We start from the raw sequence: 14,179 nt of genomic DNA, 5'->3' as shown, positions 1-14,179 counted from the left end.
CAATTTTGGCAGCAGTTTTCGCTTACGGCCATACCACCTTGGGCACGCCCGATCTCGTCTGATCTCGGAAGCTAAGCAGGGTCGGGCCTGCTTAGTACTTGGATGGGAGACCGCCTGGGAATACAAGGTGCTGTAAGCTTTTTTAAAAAAAAAAAAAGAGTGCCTGAGCTTCAAAAAGCCTTAAAAAGTCTCTGAGATTCTTCAGAAAGCATGAAAGAGTTTGAGTTTTTTCAAAAGTTGTTCTTAGTTTTCTTCACTAATGGTCTAAGCTTTTAAATAAGGCCTGGTTAGTACTTGGATGGGAGGCCGCATGGGAATACTAGGTGTTGTAAGCTTTTTTAAGAAAAAAAAAAAAGAGTCCCTGAGCTTCTTCAAAAAGCCTTAAAAAGTCTCTGAGATTCTTCAGAAAGCATGAAAGAGTTTGAGTTTTTTCAAAAGTTGTTCTTAGTTTTCTTCACTAATGGTCTAACCTTTTAAATAGCCCAATTTTGGCAGCAGTTTTCGCTTACGGCCATACCACCTTGGGCACGCCCGATCTCGTCTGATCTCGGAAGCTAAGCAGGGTCGGGCCTGGTTAGTACTTGGATGGGAGACCGCCTGGGAATACCAGGTGCTGTAAGCTTTTTAAAAAAAAAGTGCCTGAGTGCCTGAGCTTCAAAAAGCCTTAAAAAGTCTCTGAGATTCTTCAGAAAGCATGAAAGAGTTTGAGTTTTTTCAAAAGTTCTTCTTAGTCTTCTTCACTAATGGTCTAAGCTTTTAAATAAGGCCTGGTTAGTACTTGGATGGGAGGCCGCATGGGAATACTAGGTGTTGTAAGCTTTTTTAAGAAAAAAAAAAAAGAGTCCCTGAGCTTCTTCAAAAAGCCTTAAAAAGTCTCTGAGATTCTTCAGAAAGCATGAAAGAGTTTGAGTTTTTTCAAAAGTTCTTCTTAGTCTTCTTCACTAATGGTCTAAGCTTTTAAATAAGGCCTGGTTAGTACTTGGATGGGAGGCCGCATGGGAATACTAGGTGTTGTAAGCTTTTTTAAGAAAAAAAAAAAGAGTCCCTGAGCTTCTTCAAAAAGCCTTAAAAAGTCTCTGAGATTCTTCAGAAAGCATGAAAGAGTTTGAGTTTTTTCAAAAGTTGTTCTTAGTTTTCTTCACTAATGGTCTAACCTTTTAAATAGCCCAATTTTGGCAGCAGTTTTCGCTTACGGCCATACCACCTTGGGCACGCCCGATCTCGTCTGATCTCGGAAGCTAAGCAGGGTCGGGCCTGGTTAGTACTTGGATGGGAGACCGCCTGGGAATACCAGGTGCTGTAAGCTTTAAAAAAAAAAAAAAAAAAAAAGAGTGCCTGAGCTTCAAAAAGCCTTAAAAAGTCTCTGAGATTCTTCAGAAAGCATGAAAGAGTTTGAGTTTTTTCAAAAGTTCTTCTTAGTCTTCTTCACTAATGGTCTAAGCTTTTAAATAAGGCCTGGTTAGTACTTGGATGGGAGGCCGCATGGGAATACTAGGTGTTGTAAGCTTTTTTAAGAAAAAAAAAAAAGAGTCCCTGAGCTTCTTCAAAAACCCTTAAAAAGTCTCTGAGATTCTTCAGAAAGCATGAAAGAGTTTGAGTTTTTTCAAAAGTTGTTCTTAGTTTTCTTCACTAATGGTCTAACCTTTTAAATAGCCCAATTTTGGCAGCAGTTTTCGCTTACGGCCATACCACCTTGGGCACGCCCGATCTCGTCTGATCTCGGAAGCTAAGCAGGGTCGGGCCTGCTTAGTACTTGGATGGGAGACCGCCTGGGAATACAAGGTGCTGTAAGCTTTTTTAAAAAAAAAAAAGAGTGCCTGAGCTTCAAAAAGCCTTAAAAAGTCTCTGAGATTCTTCAGAAAGCATGAAAGAGTTTGAGTTTTTTCAAAAGTTGTTCTTAGTTTTCTTCACTAATGGTCTAAGCTTTTAAATAAGGCCTGGTTAGTACTTGGATGGGAGGCCGCATGGGAATACTAGGTGTTGTAAGCTTTTTTAAGAAAAAAAAAAAAGAGTCCCTGAGCTTCTTCAAAAAGCCTTAAAAAGTCTCTGAGATTCTTCAGAAAGCATGAAAGAGTTTGAGTTTTTTCAAAAGTTGTTCTTAGTTTTCTTCACTAATGGTCTAACCTTTTAAATAGCCCAATTTTGGCAGCAGTTTTCGCTTACGGCCATACCACCTTGGGCACGCCCGATCTCGTCTGATCTCGGAAGCTAAGCAGGGTCGGGCCTGGTTAGTACTTGGATGGGAGACCGCCTGGGAATACCAGGTGCTGTAAGCTTTTTTAAAAAAAAGTGCCTGAGTGCCTGAGCTTCAAAAAGCCTTAAAAAGTCTCTGAGATTCTTCAGAAAGCATGAAAGAGTTTGAGTTTTTTCAAAAGTTCTTCTTAGTCTTCTTCACTAATGGTCTAAGCTTTTAAATAAGGCCTGGTTAGTACTTGGATGGGAGGCCGCATGGGAATACTAGGTGTTGTAAGCTTTTTTAAGAAAAAAAAAAAAGAGTCCCTGAGCTTCTTCAAAAAGCCTTAAAAAGTCTCTGAGATTCTTCAGAAAGCATGAAAGAGTTTGAGTTTTTTCAAAAGTTCTTCTTAGTCTTCTTCACTAATGGTCTAAGCTTTTAAATAAGGCCTGGTTAGTACTTGGATGGGAGGCCGCATGGGAATACTAGGTGTTGTAAGCTTTTTTAAGAAAAAAAAAAAGAGTCCCTGAGCTTCTTCAAAAAGCCTTAAAAAGTCTCTGAGATTCTTCAGAAAGCATGAAAGAGTTTGAGTTTTTTCAAAAGTTGTTCTTAGTTTTCTTCACTAATGGTCTAACCTTTTAAATAGCCCAATTTTGGCAGCAGTTTTCGCTTACGGCCATACCACCTTGGGCACGCCCGATCTCGTCTGATCTCGGAAGCTAAGCAGGGTCGGGCCTGGTTAGTACTTGGATGGGAGACCGCCTGGGAATACCAGGTGCTGTAAGCTTTTTTTTTAAAAAAAAAAAGAGTGCCTGAGCTTCAAAAAGCCTTAAAAAGTCTCTGAGATTCTTCAGAAAGCATGAAAGAGTTTGAGTTTTTTCAAAAGTTCTTCTTAGTCTTCTTCACTTATGGTCTAAGCTTTTAAATAAGGCCTGGTTAGTACTTGGATGGGAGACCGCATGGGAATACTAGGTGTTGTAAGCTTTTTTAAGAAAAAAAAAAAAGAGTCCCTGAGCTTCTTCAAAAAGCCTTAAAAAGTCTCTGAGATTCTTCAGAAAGCATGAAAGAGTTTGATTTTTTTCAAAAGTTCTTCTTAGTCTTCTTCACTAATGGTCTAAGCTTTTAAATAAGGCCTGGTTAGTACTTGGATGGGAGGCCGCATGGGAATACTAGGTGTTGTAAGCTTTTTTAAGAAAAAAAAAAAAGAGTCCCTGAGCTTCTTCAAAAACCCTTAAAAAGTCTCTGAGATTCTTCAGAAAGCATGAAAGAGTTTGAGTTTTTTCAAAAGTTGTTCTTAGTTTTCTTCACTAATGGTCTAACCTTTTAAATAGCCCAATTTTGGCAGCAGTTTTCGCTTACGGCCATACCACCTTGGGCACGCCCGATCTCGTCTGATCTCGGAAGCTAAGCAGGGTCGGGCCTGGTTAGTACTTGGATGGGAGACCGCCTGGGAATACCAGGTGCTGTAAGCTTTTAAAAAAAAAAAAAGAGTGCCTGAGCTTCAAAAAGCCTTAAAAAGTCTCTGAGATTCTTCAGAAAGCATGAAAGAGTTTGAGTTTTTTCAAAAGTTGTTCTTAGTTTTCTTCACTAATGGTCTAAGCTTTTAAATAAGGCCTGGTTAGTACTTGGATGGGAGGCCGCATGGGAATACTAGGTGTTGTAAGCTTTTTTAAGAAAAAAAAAAAAGAGTCCCTGAGCTTCTTCAAAAACCCTTAAAAAGTCTCTGAGATTCTTCAGAAAGCATGAAAGAGTTTGAGTTTTTTCAAAAGTTGTTCTTAGTTTTCTTCACTAATGGTCTAACCTTTTAAATAGCCCAATTTTGGCAGCAGTTTTCGCTTACGGCCATACCACCTTGGGCACGCCCGATCTCGTCTGATCTCGGAAGCTAAGCAGGGTCGGGCCTGGTTAGTACTTGGATGGGAGACCGCCTGGGAATACAAGGTGCTGTAAGCTTTAAAAAAAAAAAAAAAAAAAAAGAGTGCCTGAGCTTCAAAAAGCCTTAAAAAGTCTCTGAGATTCTTCAGAAAGCATGAAAGAGTTTGAGTTTTTTCAAAAGTTCTTCTTAGTCTTCTTCACTAATGGTCTAAGCTTTTAAATAAGGCCTGGTTAGTACTTGGATGGGAGGCCGCATGGGAATACTAGGTGTTGTAAGCTTTTTTAAGAAAAAAAAAAAAGAGTCCCTGAGCTTCTTCAAAAAGCCTTAAAAAGTCTCTGAGATTCTTCAGAAAGCATGAAAGAGTTTGAGTTTTTTCAAAAGTTGTTCTTAGTTTTCTTCACTAATGGTCTAACCTTTTAAATAGCCCAATTTTGGCAGCAGTTTTCGCTTACGGCCATACCACCTTGGGCACGCCCGATCTCGTCTGATCTCGGAAGCTAAGCAGGGTCGGGCCTGGTTAGTACTTGGATGGGAGACCGCCTGGGAATACCAGGTGCTGTAAGCTTTAAAAAAAAAAAAAAAAAAAAAGAGTGCCTGAGCTTCAAAAAGCCTTAAAAAGTCTCTGAGATTCTTCAGAAAGCATGAAAGAGTTTGAGTTTTTTCAAAAGTTCTTCTTAGTCTTCTTCACTAATGGTCTAAGCTTTTAAATAAGGCCTGGTTAGTACTTGGATGGGAGGCCGCATGGGAATACTAGGTGTTGTAAGCTTTTTTAAGAAAAAAAAAAGAGTCCCTGAGCTTCTTCAAAAACCCTTAAAAAGTCTCTGAGATTCTTCAGAAAGCATGAAAGAGTTTGAGTTTTTTCAAAAGTTGTTCTTAGTTTTCTTCACTAATGGTCTAACCTTTTAAATAGCCCAATTTTGGCAGCAGTTTTCGCTTACGGCCATACCACCTTGGGCACGCCCGATCTCGTCTGATCTCGGAAGCTAAGCAGGGTCGGGCCTGGTTAGTACTTGGATGGGAGACCGCCTGGGAATACCAGGTGCTGTAAGCTTTTTAAAAAAAAAGTGCCTGAGTGCCTGAGCTTCAAAAAGCCTTAAAAAGTCTCTGAGATTCTTCAGAAAGCATGAAAGAGTTTGAGTTTTTTCAAAAGTTCTTCTTAGTCTTCTTCACTAATGGTCTAAGCTTTTAAATAAGGCCTGGTTAGTACTTGGATGGGAGGCCGCATGGGAATACTAGGTGTTGTAAGCTTTTTTAAGAAAAAAAAAAAAGAGTCCCTGAGCTTCTTCAAAAAGCCTTAAAAAGTCTCTGAGATTCTTCAGAAAGCATGAAAGAGTTTGAGTTTTTTCAAAAGTTCTTCTTAGTCTTCTTCACTAATGGTCTAAGCTTTTAAATAAGGCCTGGTTAGTACTTGGATGGGAGGCCGCATGGGAATACTAGGTGTTGTAAGCTTTTTTAAGAAAAAAAAAAAGAGTCCCTGAGCTTCTTCAAAAAGCCTTAAAAAGTCTCTGAGATTCTTCAGAAAGCATGAAAGAGTTTGAGTTTTTTCAAAAGTTGTTCTTAGTTTTCTTCACCAATGGTCTAACCTTTTAAATAGCCCAATTTTGGCAGCAGTTTTCGCTTACGGCCATACCACCTTGGGCACGCCCGATCTCGTCTGATCTCGGAAGCTAAGCAGGGTCGGGCCTGGTTAGTACTTGGATGGGAGACCGCCTGGGAATACCAGGTGCTGTAAGCTTTTTTAAAAAAAAGTGCCTGAGTGCCTGAGCTTCAAAAAGCCTTAAAAAGTCTCTGAGATTCTTCAGAAAGCATGAAAGAGTTTGAGTTTTTTCAAAAGTTCTTCTTAGTCTTCTTCACTAATGGTCTAAGCTTTTAAATAAGGCCTGGTTAGTACTTGGATGGGAGGCCGCATGGGAATACTAGGTGTTGTAAGCTTTTTTAAGAAAAAAAAAAAAGAGTCCCTGAGCTTCTTCAAAAAGCCTTAAAAAGTCTCTGAGATTCTTCAGAAAGCATGAAAGAGTTTGAGTTTTTTCAAAAGTTCTTCTTAGTCTTCTTCACTAATGGTCTAAGCTTTTAAATAAGGCCTGGTTAGTACTTGGATGGGAGGCCGCATGGGAATACTAGGTGTTGTAAGCTTTTTTAAGAAAAAAAAAAAGAGTCCCTGAGCTTCTTCAAAAAGCCTTAAAAAGTCTCTGAGATTCTTCAGAAAGCATGAAAGAGTTTGAGTTTTTTCAAAAGTTGTTCTTAGTTTTCTTCACTAATGGTCTAACCTTTTAAATAGCCCAATTTTGGCAGCAGTTTTCGCTTACGGCCATACCACCTTGGGCACGCCCGATCTCGTCTGATCTCGGAAGCTAAGCAGGGTCGGGCCTGGTTAGTACTTGGATGGGAGACCGCCTGGGAATACCAGGTGCTGTAAGCTTTTTTTTTAAAAAAAAAAAGAGTGCCTGAGCTTCAAAAAGCCTTAAAAAGTCTCTGAGATTCTTCAGAAAGCATGAAAGAGTTTGAGTTTTTTCAAAAGTTCTTCTTAGTCTTCTTCACTTATGGTCTAAGCTTTTAAATAAGGCCTGGTTAGTACTTGGATGGGAGACGTCATGGGAATACTAGGTGTTGTAAGCTTTTTTAAGAAAAAAAAAAAAGAGTCCCTGAGCTTCTTCAAAAAGCCTTAAAAAGTCTCTGAGATTCTTCAGAAAGCATGAAAGAGTTTGATTTTTTTCAAAAGTTCTTCTTAGTCTTCTTCACTAATGGTCTAAGCTTTTAAATAAGGCCTGGTTAGTACTTGGATGGGAGGCCGCATGGGAATACTAGGTGTTGTAAGCTTTTTTAAGAAAAAAAAAAAAGAGTCCCTGAGCTTCTTCAAAAACCCTTAAAAAGTCTCTGAGATTCTTCAGAAAGCATGAAAGAGTTTGAGTTTTTTCAAAAGTTGTTCTTAGTTTTCTTCACTAATGGTCTAACCTTTTAAATAGCCCAATTTTGGCAGCAGTTTTCGCTTACGGCCATACCACCTTGGGCACGCCCGATCTCGTCTGATCTCGGAAGCTAAGCAGGGTCGGGCCTGGTTAGTACTTGGATGGGAGACCGCCTGGGAATACCAGGTGCTGTAAGCTTTTAAAAAAAAAAAAAGAGTGCCTGAGCTTCAAAAAGCCTTAAAAAGTCTCTGAGATTCTTCAGAAAGCATGAAAGAGTTTGAGTTTTTTCAAAAGTTGTTCTTAGTTTTCTTCACTAATGGTCTAAGCTTTTAAATAAGGCCTGGTTAGTACTTGGATGGGAGGCCGCATGGGAATACTAGGTGTTGTAAGCTTTTTTAAGAAAAAAAAAAAAGAGTCCCTGAGCTTCTTCAAAAACCCTTAAAAAGTCTCTGAGATTCTTCAGAAAGCATGAAAGAGTTTGAGTTTTTTCAAAAGTTGTTCTTAGTTTTCTTCACTAATGGTCTAACCTTTTAAATAGCCCAATTTTGGCAGCAGTTTTCGCTTACGGCCATACCACCTTGGGCACGCCCGATCTCGTCTGATCTCGGAAGCTAAGCAGGGTCGGGCCTGGTTAGTACTTGGATGGGAGACCGCCTGGGAATACAAGGTGCTGTAAGCTTTAAAAAAAAAAAAAAAAAAAAAGAGTGCCTGAGCTTCAAAAAGCCTTAAAAAGTCTCTGAGATTCTTCAGAAAGCATGAAAGAGTTTGAGTTTTTTCAAAAGTTCTTCTTAGTCTTCTTCACTAATGGTCTAAGCTTTTAAATAAGGCCTGGTTAGTACTTGGATGGGAGGCCGCATGGGAATACTAGGTGTTGTAAGCTTTTTTAAGAAAAAAAAAAAAGAGTCCCTGAGCTTCTTCAAAAAGCCTTAAAAAGTCTCTGAGATTCTTCAGAAAGCATGAAAGAGTTTGAGTTTTTTCAAAAGTTGTTCTTAGTTTTCTTCACTAATGGTCTAACCTTTTAAATAGCCCAATTTTGGCAGCAGTTTTCGCTTACGGCCATACCACCTTGGGCACGCCCGATCTCGTCTGATCTCGGAAGCTAAGCAGGGTCGGGCCTGGTTAGTACTTGGATGGGAGACCGCCTGGGAATACCAGGTGCTGTAAGCTTTAAAAAAAAAAAAAAAAAAAAAGAGTGCCTGAGCTTCAAAAAGCCTTAAAAAGTCTCTGAGATTCTTCAGAAAGCATGAAAGAGTTTGAGTTTTTTCAAAAGTTCTTCTTAGTCTTCTTCACTAATGGTCTAAGCTTTTAAATAAGGCCTGGTTAGTACTTGGATGGGAGGCCGCATGGGAATACTAGGTGTTGTAAGCTTTTTTAAGAAAAAAAAAAGAGTCCCTGAGCTTCTTCAAAAACCCTTAAAAAGTCTCTGAGATTCTTCAGAAAGCATGAAAGAGTTTGAGTTTTTTCAAAAGTTGTTCTTAGTTTTCTTCACTAATGGTCTAACCTTTTAAATAGCCCAATTTTGGCAGCAGTTTTCGCTTACGGCCATACCACCTTGGGCACGCCCGATCTCGTCTGATCTCGGAAGCTAAGCAGGGTCGGGCCTGGTTAGTACTTGGATGGGAGACCGCCTGGGAATACCAGGTGCTGTAAGCTTTTTAAAAAAAAAGTGCCTGAGTGCCTGAGCTTCAAAAAGCCTTAAAAAGTCTCTGAGATTCTTCAGAAAGCATGAAAGAGTTTGAGTTTTTTCAAAAGTTCTTCTTAGTCTTCTTCACTAATGGTCTAAGCTTTTAAATAAGGCCTGGTTAGTACTTGGATGGGAGGCCGCATGGGAATACTAGGTGTTGTAAGCTTTTTTAAGAAAAAAAAAAAAGAGTCCCTGAGCTTCTTCAAAAAGCCTTAAAAAGTCTCTGAGATTCTTCAGAAAGCATGAAAGAGTTTGAGTTTTTTCAAAAGTTCTTCTTAGTCTTCTTCACTAATGGTCTAAGCTTTTAAATAAGGCCTGGTTAGTACTTGGATGGGAGGCCGCATGGGAATACTAGGTGTTGTAAGCTTTTTTAAGAAAAAAAAAAAGAGTCCCTGAGCTTCTTCAAAAAGCCTTAAAAAGTCTCTGAGATTCTTCAGAAAGCATGAAAGAGTTTGAGTTTTTTCAAAAGTTGTTCTTAGTTTTCTTCACCAATGGTCTAACCTTTTAAATAGCCCAATTTTGGCAGCAGTTTTCGCTTACGGCCATACCACCTTGGGCACGCCCGATCTCGTCTGATCTCGGAAGCTAAGCAGGGTCGGGCCTGGTTAGTACTTGGATGGGAGACCGCCTGGGAATACCAGGTGCTGTAAGCTTTAAAAAAAAAAAAAAAAAAAAGAGTGCCTGAGCTTCAAAAAGCCTTAAAAAGTCTCTGAGATTCTTCAGAAAGCATGAAAGAGTTTGAGTTTTTTCAAAAGTTCTTCTTAGTCTTCTTCACTAATGGTCTAAGCTTTTAAATAAGGCCTGGTTAGTACTTGGATGGGAGGCCGCATGGGAATACTAGGTGTTGTAAGCTTTTTTAAGAAAAAAAAAAAGAGTCCCTGAGCTTCTTCAAAAACCCTTAAAAAGTCTCTGAGATTCTTCAGAAAGCATGAAAGAGTTTGAGTTTTTTCAAAAGTTGTTCTTAGTTTTCTTCACTAATGGTCTAACCTTTTAAATAGCCCAATTTTGGCAGCAGTTTTCGCTTACGGCCATACCACCTTGGGCACGCCCGATCTCGTCTGATCTCGGAAGCTAAGCAGGGTCGGGCCTGGTTAGTACTTGGATGGGAGACCGCCTGGGAATACAAGGTGCTGTAAGCTTTTAAAAAAAAAAAAAAGAGTGCCTGAGCTTCAAAAAGCCTTAAAAAGTCTCTGAGATTCTTCAGAAAGCATGAAAGAGTTTGAGTTTTTTCAAAAGTTGTTCTTAGTTTCTTCACTAATGGTCTAACCTTTTAAATAGCCCAATTTTGGCAGCAGTTTTCGCTTACGGCCATACCACCTTGGGCACGCCCGATCTCGTCTGATCTCGGAAGCTAAGCAGGGTCGGGCCTGGTTAGTACTTGGATGGGAGACCGCCTGGGAATACCAGGTGCTGTAAGCTTTTAAAAAAAAAAAAAAGAGTGCCTGAGCTTCAAAAAGCCTTAAAAAGTCTCTGAGATTCTTCAGAAAGCATGAAAGAGTTTGAGTTTTTTCAAAAGTTGTTCTTAGTTTTCTTCACTAATGGTCTAAGCTTTTAAATAAGGCCTGGTTAGTACTTGGATGGGAGGCCGCATGGGAATACTAGGTGTTGTAAGCTTTTTTAAGAAAAAAAAAAAAGAGTCCCTGAGCTTCTTCAAAAAGCCTTAAAAAGTCTCTGAGATTCTTCAGAAAGCATGAAAGAGTTTGAGTTTTTTCAAAAGTTGTTCTTAGTTTTCTTCACTAATGGTCTAACCTTTTAAATAGCCCAATTTTGGCAGCAGTTTTCGCTTACGGCCATACCACCTTGGGCAAGCCTGATCTCGTCTGATCTCGGAAGCTAAGCAGGGTCGGGCCTGGTTAGTACTTGGATGGGAGACCGCCTGGGAATACCAGGTGCTGTAAGCTTTAAAAAAAAAAAAAAAGAGTGCCTGAGCTTCTTCAAAAAGCCTTAAAAAGTCTCTGAGATTCTTCAGAAAGCATGAAAGAGTTTGAGTTTTTTCAAAAGTTCTTCTTAGTCTTCTTCACTAATGGTCTAAGCTTTTAAATAAGGCCTGGTTAGTACTTGGATGGGAGGCCGCATGGGAATACTAGGTGTTGTAAGCTTTTTTAAGAAAAAAAAAAAAGAGTCCCTGAGCTTCTTCAAAAAGCCTTAAAAAGTCTCTGAGATTCTTCAGAAAGCATGAAAGAGTTTGAGTTTTTTCAAAAGTTCTTCTTAGTCTTCTTCACTAATGGTCTAAGCTTTTAAATAAGGCCTGGTTAGTACTTGGATGGGAGGCCGCATGGGAATACTAGGTGTTGTAAGCTTTTTTAAGAAAAAAAAAAAGAGTCCCTGAGCTTCTTCAAAAAGCCTTAAAAAGTCTCTGAGATTCTTCAGAAAGCATGAAAGAGTTTGAGTTTTTTCAAAAGTTGTTCTTAGTTTTCTTCACTAATGGTCTAACCTTTTAAATAGCCCAATTTTGGCAGCAGTTTTCGCTTACGGCCATACCACCTTGGGCACGCCCGATCTCGTCTGATCTCGGAAGCTAAGCAGGGTCGGGCCTGGTTAGTACTTGGATGGGAGACCGCCTGGGAATACCAGGTGCTGTAAGCTTTTTAAAAAAAAAGTGCCTGAGTGCCTGAGCTTCAAAAAGCCTTAAAAAGTCTCTGAGATTCTTCAGAAAGCATGAAAGAGTTTGAGTTTTTTCAAAAGTTCTTCTTAGTCTTCTTCACTAATGGTCTAAGCTTTTAAATAAGGCCTGGTTAGTACTTGGATGGGAGGCCGCATGGGAATACTAGGTGTTGTAAGCTTTTTTAAGAAAAAAAAAAAAGAGTCCCTGAGCTTCTTCAAAAAGCCTTAAAAAGTCTCTGAGATTCTTCAGAAAGCATGAAAGAGTTTGAGTTTTTTCAAAAGTTCTTCTTAGTCTTCTTCACTAATGGTCTAAGCTTTTAAATAAGGCCTGGTTAGTACTTGGATGGGAGGCCGCATGGGAATACTAGGTGTTGTAAGCTTTTTTAAGAAAAAAAAAAAGAGTCCCTGAGCTTCTTCAAAAAGCCTTAAAAAGTCTCTGAGATTCTTCAGAAAGCATGAAAGAGTTTGAGTTTTTTCAAAAGTTGTTCTTAGTTTTCTTCACCAATGGTCTAACCTTTTAAATAGCCCAATTTTGGCAGCAGTTTTCGCTTACGGCCATACCACCTTGGGCACGCCCGATCTCGTCTGATCTCGGAAGCTAAGCAGGGTCGGGCCTGGTTAGTACTTGGATGGGAGACCGCCTGGGAATACCAGGTGCTGTAAGCTTTAAAAAAAAAAAAAAAAAAAAGAGTGCCTGAGCTTCAAAAAGCCTTAAAAAGTCTCTGAGATTCTTCAGAAAGCATGAAAGAGTTTGAGTTTTTTCAAAAGTTCTTCTTAGTCTTCTTCACTAATGGTCTAAGCTTTTAAATAAGGCCTGGTTAGTACTTGGATGGGAGGCCGCATGGGAATACTAGGTGTTGTAAGCTTTTTTAAGAAAAAAAAAAAGAGTCCCTGAGCTTCTTCAAAAACCCTTAAAAAGTCTCTGAGATTCTTCAGAAAGCATGAAAGAGTTTGAGTTTTTTCAAAAGTTGTTCTTAGTTTTCTTCACTAATGGTCTAACCTTTTAAATAGCCCAATTTTGGCAGCAGTTTTCGCTTACGGCCATACCACCTTGGGCACGCCCGATCTCGTCTGATCTCGGAAGCTAAGCAGGGTCGGGCCTGGTTAGTACTTGGATGGGAGACCGCCTGGGAATACAAGGTGCTGTAAGCTTTTAAAAAAAAAAAAAAGAGTGCCTGAGCTTCAAAAAGCCTTAAAAAGTCTCTGAGATTCTTCAGAAAGCATGAAAGAGTTTGAGTTTTTTCAAAAGTTGTTCTTAGTTTCTTCACTAATGGTCTAACCTTTTAAATAGCCCAATTTTGGCAGCAGTTTTCGCTTACGGCCATACCACCTTGGGCACGCCCGATCTCGTCTGATCTCGGAAGCTAAGCAGGGTCGGGCCTGGTTAGTACTTGGATGGGAGACCGCCTGGGAATACCAGGTGCTGTAAGCTTTTAAAAAAAAAAAAAAGAGTGCCTGAGCTTCAAAAAGCCTTAAAAAGTCTCTGAGATTCTTCAGAAAGCATGAAAGAGTTTGAGTTTTTTCAAAAGTTGTTCTTAGTTTTCTTCACTAATGGTCTAAGCTTTTAAATAAGGCCTGGTTAGTACTTGGATGGGAGGCCGCATGGGAATACTAGGTGTTGTAAGCTTTTTTAAGAAAAAAAAAAAAGAGTCCCTGAGCTTCTTCAAAAAGCCTTAAAAAGTCTCTGAGATTCTTCAGAAAGCATGAAAGAGTTTGAGTTTTTTCAAAAGTTGTTCTTAGTTTTCTTCACTAATGGTCTAACCTTTTAAATAGCCCAATTTTGGCAGCAGTTTTCGCTTACGGCCATACCACCTTGGGCAAGCCTGATCTCGTCTGATCTCGGAAGCTAAGCAGGGTCGGGCCTGGTTAGTACTTGGATGGGAGACCGCCTGGGAATACCAGGTGCTGTAAGCTTTAAAAAAAAAAAAAAAGAGTGCCTGAGCTTCTTCAAAAAGCCTTAAAAAGTCTCTGAGATTCTTCAGAAAGCATGAAAGAGTTTGAGTTTTTTCAAAAGTTCTTCTTAGTCTTCTTCACTAATGGTCTAAGCTTTTAAATAAGGCCTGGTTAGTACTTGGATGGGAGGCCGCATGGGAATACTAGGTGTTGTAAGCTTTTTTAAGAAAAAAAAAAAAGAGTCCCTGAGCTTCTTCAAAAAGCCTTAAAAAGTCTCTGAGATTCTTCAGAAAGCATGAAAGAGTTTGAGTTTTTTCAAAAGTTCTTCTTAGTCTTCTTCACTAATGGTCTAAGCTTTTAAATAAGGCCTGGTTAGTACTTGGATGGGAGGCCGCATGGGAATACTAGGTGTTGTAAGCTTTTTTAAGAAAAAAAAAAAGAGTCCCTGAGCTTCTTCAAAAAGCCTTAAAAAGTCTCTGAGATTCTTCAGAAAGCATGAAAGAGTTTGAGTTTTTTCAAAAGTTGTTCTTAGTTTTCTTCACTAATGGTCTAACCTTTTAAATAGCCCAATTTTGGCAGCAGTTTTCGCTTACGGCCATACCACCTTGGGCACGCCCGATCTCGTCTGATCTCGGAAGCTAAGCAGGGTCGGGCCTGGTTAGTACTTGGATGGGAGACCGCCTGGGAATACCAGGTGCTGTAAGCTTTAAAAAAAAAAAAAAAAAAAAAGAGTGCCTGAGCTTCAAAAAGCCTTAAAAAGTCTCTGAGATTCTTCAGAAAGCATGAAAGAGTTTGAGTTTTTTCAAAAGTTCTTCTTAGTCTTCTTCACTAATGGTCTAAGCTTTTAAATAAGGCCTGGTTAGTACTTGGATGGGAGGCCGCATGGGAATACTAGGTGTTGTAAGCTTTTTTAAGAAAAAAAAAAGAGTCCCTGAGCTTCTTCAAAAACCCTTAAAAAGTCTCTGAGATTCTTCAGAAAGCATGAAAGAGTTTGAGTTTTTTCAAAAGTTGTTCTTAGTTTTCTTCACTAATGGTCTAACCTT

At 39.5% G+C, this 14,179-nt stretch overlaps 26 non-coding genes across 26 annotated transcripts; all 26 read left to right on the top strand.

The window, feature by feature from the left end:
- The first annotated feature begins 20 nt into the window (after nt 1-20).
- Nucleotides 21-139, top strand: LOC143726428 (5S ribosomal RNA). Its single transcript, XR_013198676.1, has one exon. It is a non-coding gene; the product is annotated as a 5S ribosomal RNA (ribosomal RNA).
- Nucleotides 140-503: 364 nt separating this feature from the next.
- On the top strand, nt 504-622 carry LOC143727704 (5S ribosomal RNA). Its single transcript, XR_013199694.1, has one exon. It is a non-coding gene; the product is annotated as a 5S ribosomal RNA (ribosomal RNA).
- A 565-nt stretch (nt 623-1,187) lies between these two features.
- LOC143727703 (5S ribosomal RNA) lies at nt 1,188-1,306 on the top strand. Its single transcript, XR_013199693.1, has one exon. It is a non-coding gene; the product is annotated as a 5S ribosomal RNA (ribosomal RNA).
- Nucleotides 1,307-1,675: 369 nt separating this feature from the next.
- LOC143726427 (5S ribosomal RNA) lies at nt 1,676-1,794 on the top strand. The gene has a single exon (XR_013198675.1). It is a non-coding gene; the product is annotated as a 5S ribosomal RNA (ribosomal RNA).
- Nucleotides 1,795-2,157: 363 nt separating this feature from the next.
- Nucleotides 2,158-2,276, top strand: LOC143727702 (5S ribosomal RNA). The gene has a single exon (XR_013199692.1). It is a non-coding gene; the product is annotated as a 5S ribosomal RNA (ribosomal RNA).
- Nucleotides 2,277-2,841: 565 nt separating this feature from the next.
- On the top strand, nt 2,842-2,960 carry LOC143727701 (5S ribosomal RNA). The gene has a single exon (XR_013199691.1). It is a non-coding gene; the product is annotated as a 5S ribosomal RNA (ribosomal RNA).
- Nucleotides 2,961-3,526: 566 nt separating this feature from the next.
- On the top strand, nt 3,527-3,645 carry LOC143727700 (5S ribosomal RNA). Its single transcript, XR_013199690.1, has one exon. It is a non-coding gene; the product is annotated as a 5S ribosomal RNA (ribosomal RNA).
- A 362-nt stretch (nt 3,646-4,007) lies between these two features.
- LOC143726377 (5S ribosomal RNA) lies at nt 4,008-4,126 on the top strand. Its single transcript, XR_013198626.1, has one exon. It is a non-coding gene; the product is annotated as a 5S ribosomal RNA (ribosomal RNA).
- A 369-nt stretch (nt 4,127-4,495) lies between these two features.
- LOC143727699 (5S ribosomal RNA) lies at nt 4,496-4,614 on the top strand. Its single transcript, XR_013199689.1, has one exon. It is a non-coding gene; the product is annotated as a 5S ribosomal RNA (ribosomal RNA).
- Nucleotides 4,615-4,981: 367 nt separating this feature from the next.
- LOC143727698 (5S ribosomal RNA) lies at nt 4,982-5,100 on the top strand. Its single transcript, XR_013199688.1, has one exon. It is a non-coding gene; the product is annotated as a 5S ribosomal RNA (ribosomal RNA).
- A 565-nt stretch (nt 5,101-5,665) lies between these two features.
- Nucleotides 5,666-5,784, top strand: LOC143727697 (5S ribosomal RNA). The gene has a single exon (XR_013199687.1). It is a non-coding gene; the product is annotated as a 5S ribosomal RNA (ribosomal RNA).
- A 565-nt stretch (nt 5,785-6,349) lies between these two features.
- Nucleotides 6,350-6,468, top strand: LOC143727695 (5S ribosomal RNA). The gene has a single exon (XR_013199685.1). It is a non-coding gene; the product is annotated as a 5S ribosomal RNA (ribosomal RNA).
- A 566-nt stretch (nt 6,469-7,034) lies between these two features.
- LOC143727694 (5S ribosomal RNA) lies at nt 7,035-7,153 on the top strand. Its single transcript, XR_013199684.1, has one exon. It is a non-coding gene; the product is annotated as a 5S ribosomal RNA (ribosomal RNA).
- Nucleotides 7,154-7,515: 362 nt separating this feature from the next.
- LOC143726376 (5S ribosomal RNA) lies at nt 7,516-7,634 on the top strand. Its single transcript, XR_013198625.1, has one exon. It is a non-coding gene; the product is annotated as a 5S ribosomal RNA (ribosomal RNA).
- Nucleotides 7,635-8,003: 369 nt separating this feature from the next.
- On the top strand, nt 8,004-8,122 carry LOC143727693 (5S ribosomal RNA). Its single transcript, XR_013199683.1, has one exon. It is a non-coding gene; the product is annotated as a 5S ribosomal RNA (ribosomal RNA).
- A 367-nt stretch (nt 8,123-8,489) lies between these two features.
- Nucleotides 8,490-8,608, top strand: LOC143727692 (5S ribosomal RNA). The gene has a single exon (XR_013199682.1). It is a non-coding gene; the product is annotated as a 5S ribosomal RNA (ribosomal RNA).
- A 565-nt stretch (nt 8,609-9,173) lies between these two features.
- Nucleotides 9,174-9,292, top strand: LOC143727691 (5S ribosomal RNA). The gene has a single exon (XR_013199681.1). It is a non-coding gene; the product is annotated as a 5S ribosomal RNA (ribosomal RNA).
- Nucleotides 9,293-9,659: 367 nt separating this feature from the next.
- Nucleotides 9,660-9,778, top strand: LOC143726375 (5S ribosomal RNA). The gene has a single exon (XR_013198624.1). It is a non-coding gene; the product is annotated as a 5S ribosomal RNA (ribosomal RNA).
- Nucleotides 9,779-9,939: 161 nt separating this feature from the next.
- Nucleotides 9,940-10,058, top strand: LOC143727690 (5S ribosomal RNA). Its single transcript, XR_013199680.1, has one exon. It is a non-coding gene; the product is annotated as a 5S ribosomal RNA (ribosomal RNA).
- Nucleotides 10,059-10,421: 363 nt separating this feature from the next.
- On the top strand, nt 10,422-10,540 carry LOC143726405 (5S ribosomal RNA). The gene has a single exon (XR_013198654.1). It is a non-coding gene; the product is annotated as a 5S ribosomal RNA (ribosomal RNA).
- A 566-nt stretch (nt 10,541-11,106) lies between these two features.
- Nucleotides 11,107-11,225, top strand: LOC143727689 (5S ribosomal RNA). Its single transcript, XR_013199679.1, has one exon. It is a non-coding gene; the product is annotated as a 5S ribosomal RNA (ribosomal RNA).
- Nucleotides 11,226-11,790: 565 nt separating this feature from the next.
- On the top strand, nt 11,791-11,909 carry LOC143727688 (5S ribosomal RNA). The gene has a single exon (XR_013199678.1). It is a non-coding gene; the product is annotated as a 5S ribosomal RNA (ribosomal RNA).
- Nucleotides 11,910-12,276: 367 nt separating this feature from the next.
- Nucleotides 12,277-12,395, top strand: LOC143726374 (5S ribosomal RNA). Its single transcript, XR_013198623.1, has one exon. It is a non-coding gene; the product is annotated as a 5S ribosomal RNA (ribosomal RNA).
- A 161-nt stretch (nt 12,396-12,556) lies between these two features.
- On the top strand, nt 12,557-12,675 carry LOC143727687 (5S ribosomal RNA). The gene has a single exon (XR_013199677.1). It is a non-coding gene; the product is annotated as a 5S ribosomal RNA (ribosomal RNA).
- Nucleotides 12,676-13,038: 363 nt separating this feature from the next.
- Nucleotides 13,039-13,157, top strand: LOC143726404 (5S ribosomal RNA). Its single transcript, XR_013198653.1, has one exon. It is a non-coding gene; the product is annotated as a 5S ribosomal RNA (ribosomal RNA).
- Nucleotides 13,158-13,723: 566 nt separating this feature from the next.
- On the top strand, nt 13,724-13,842 carry LOC143727686 (5S ribosomal RNA). The gene has a single exon (XR_013199676.1). It is a non-coding gene; the product is annotated as a 5S ribosomal RNA (ribosomal RNA).
- Nucleotides 13,843-14,179: the final 337 nt, after the last annotated feature.

Source organism: Siphateles boraxobius, unplaced genomic scaffold (genome assembly GCF_051911475.1).
Source record: "Siphateles boraxobius isolate OS27281-9 unplaced genomic scaffold, OSU_SipBor_1 77, whole genome shotgun sequence".
Taxonomy (NCBI): domain Eukaryota; kingdom Metazoa; phylum Chordata; class Actinopteri; order Cypriniformes; family Leuciscidae; genus Siphateles; species Siphateles boraxobius.
Note: the sequence above shows the minus strand (reverse complement) of the source record. Positions and strands in the feature narration are given on the sequence as shown.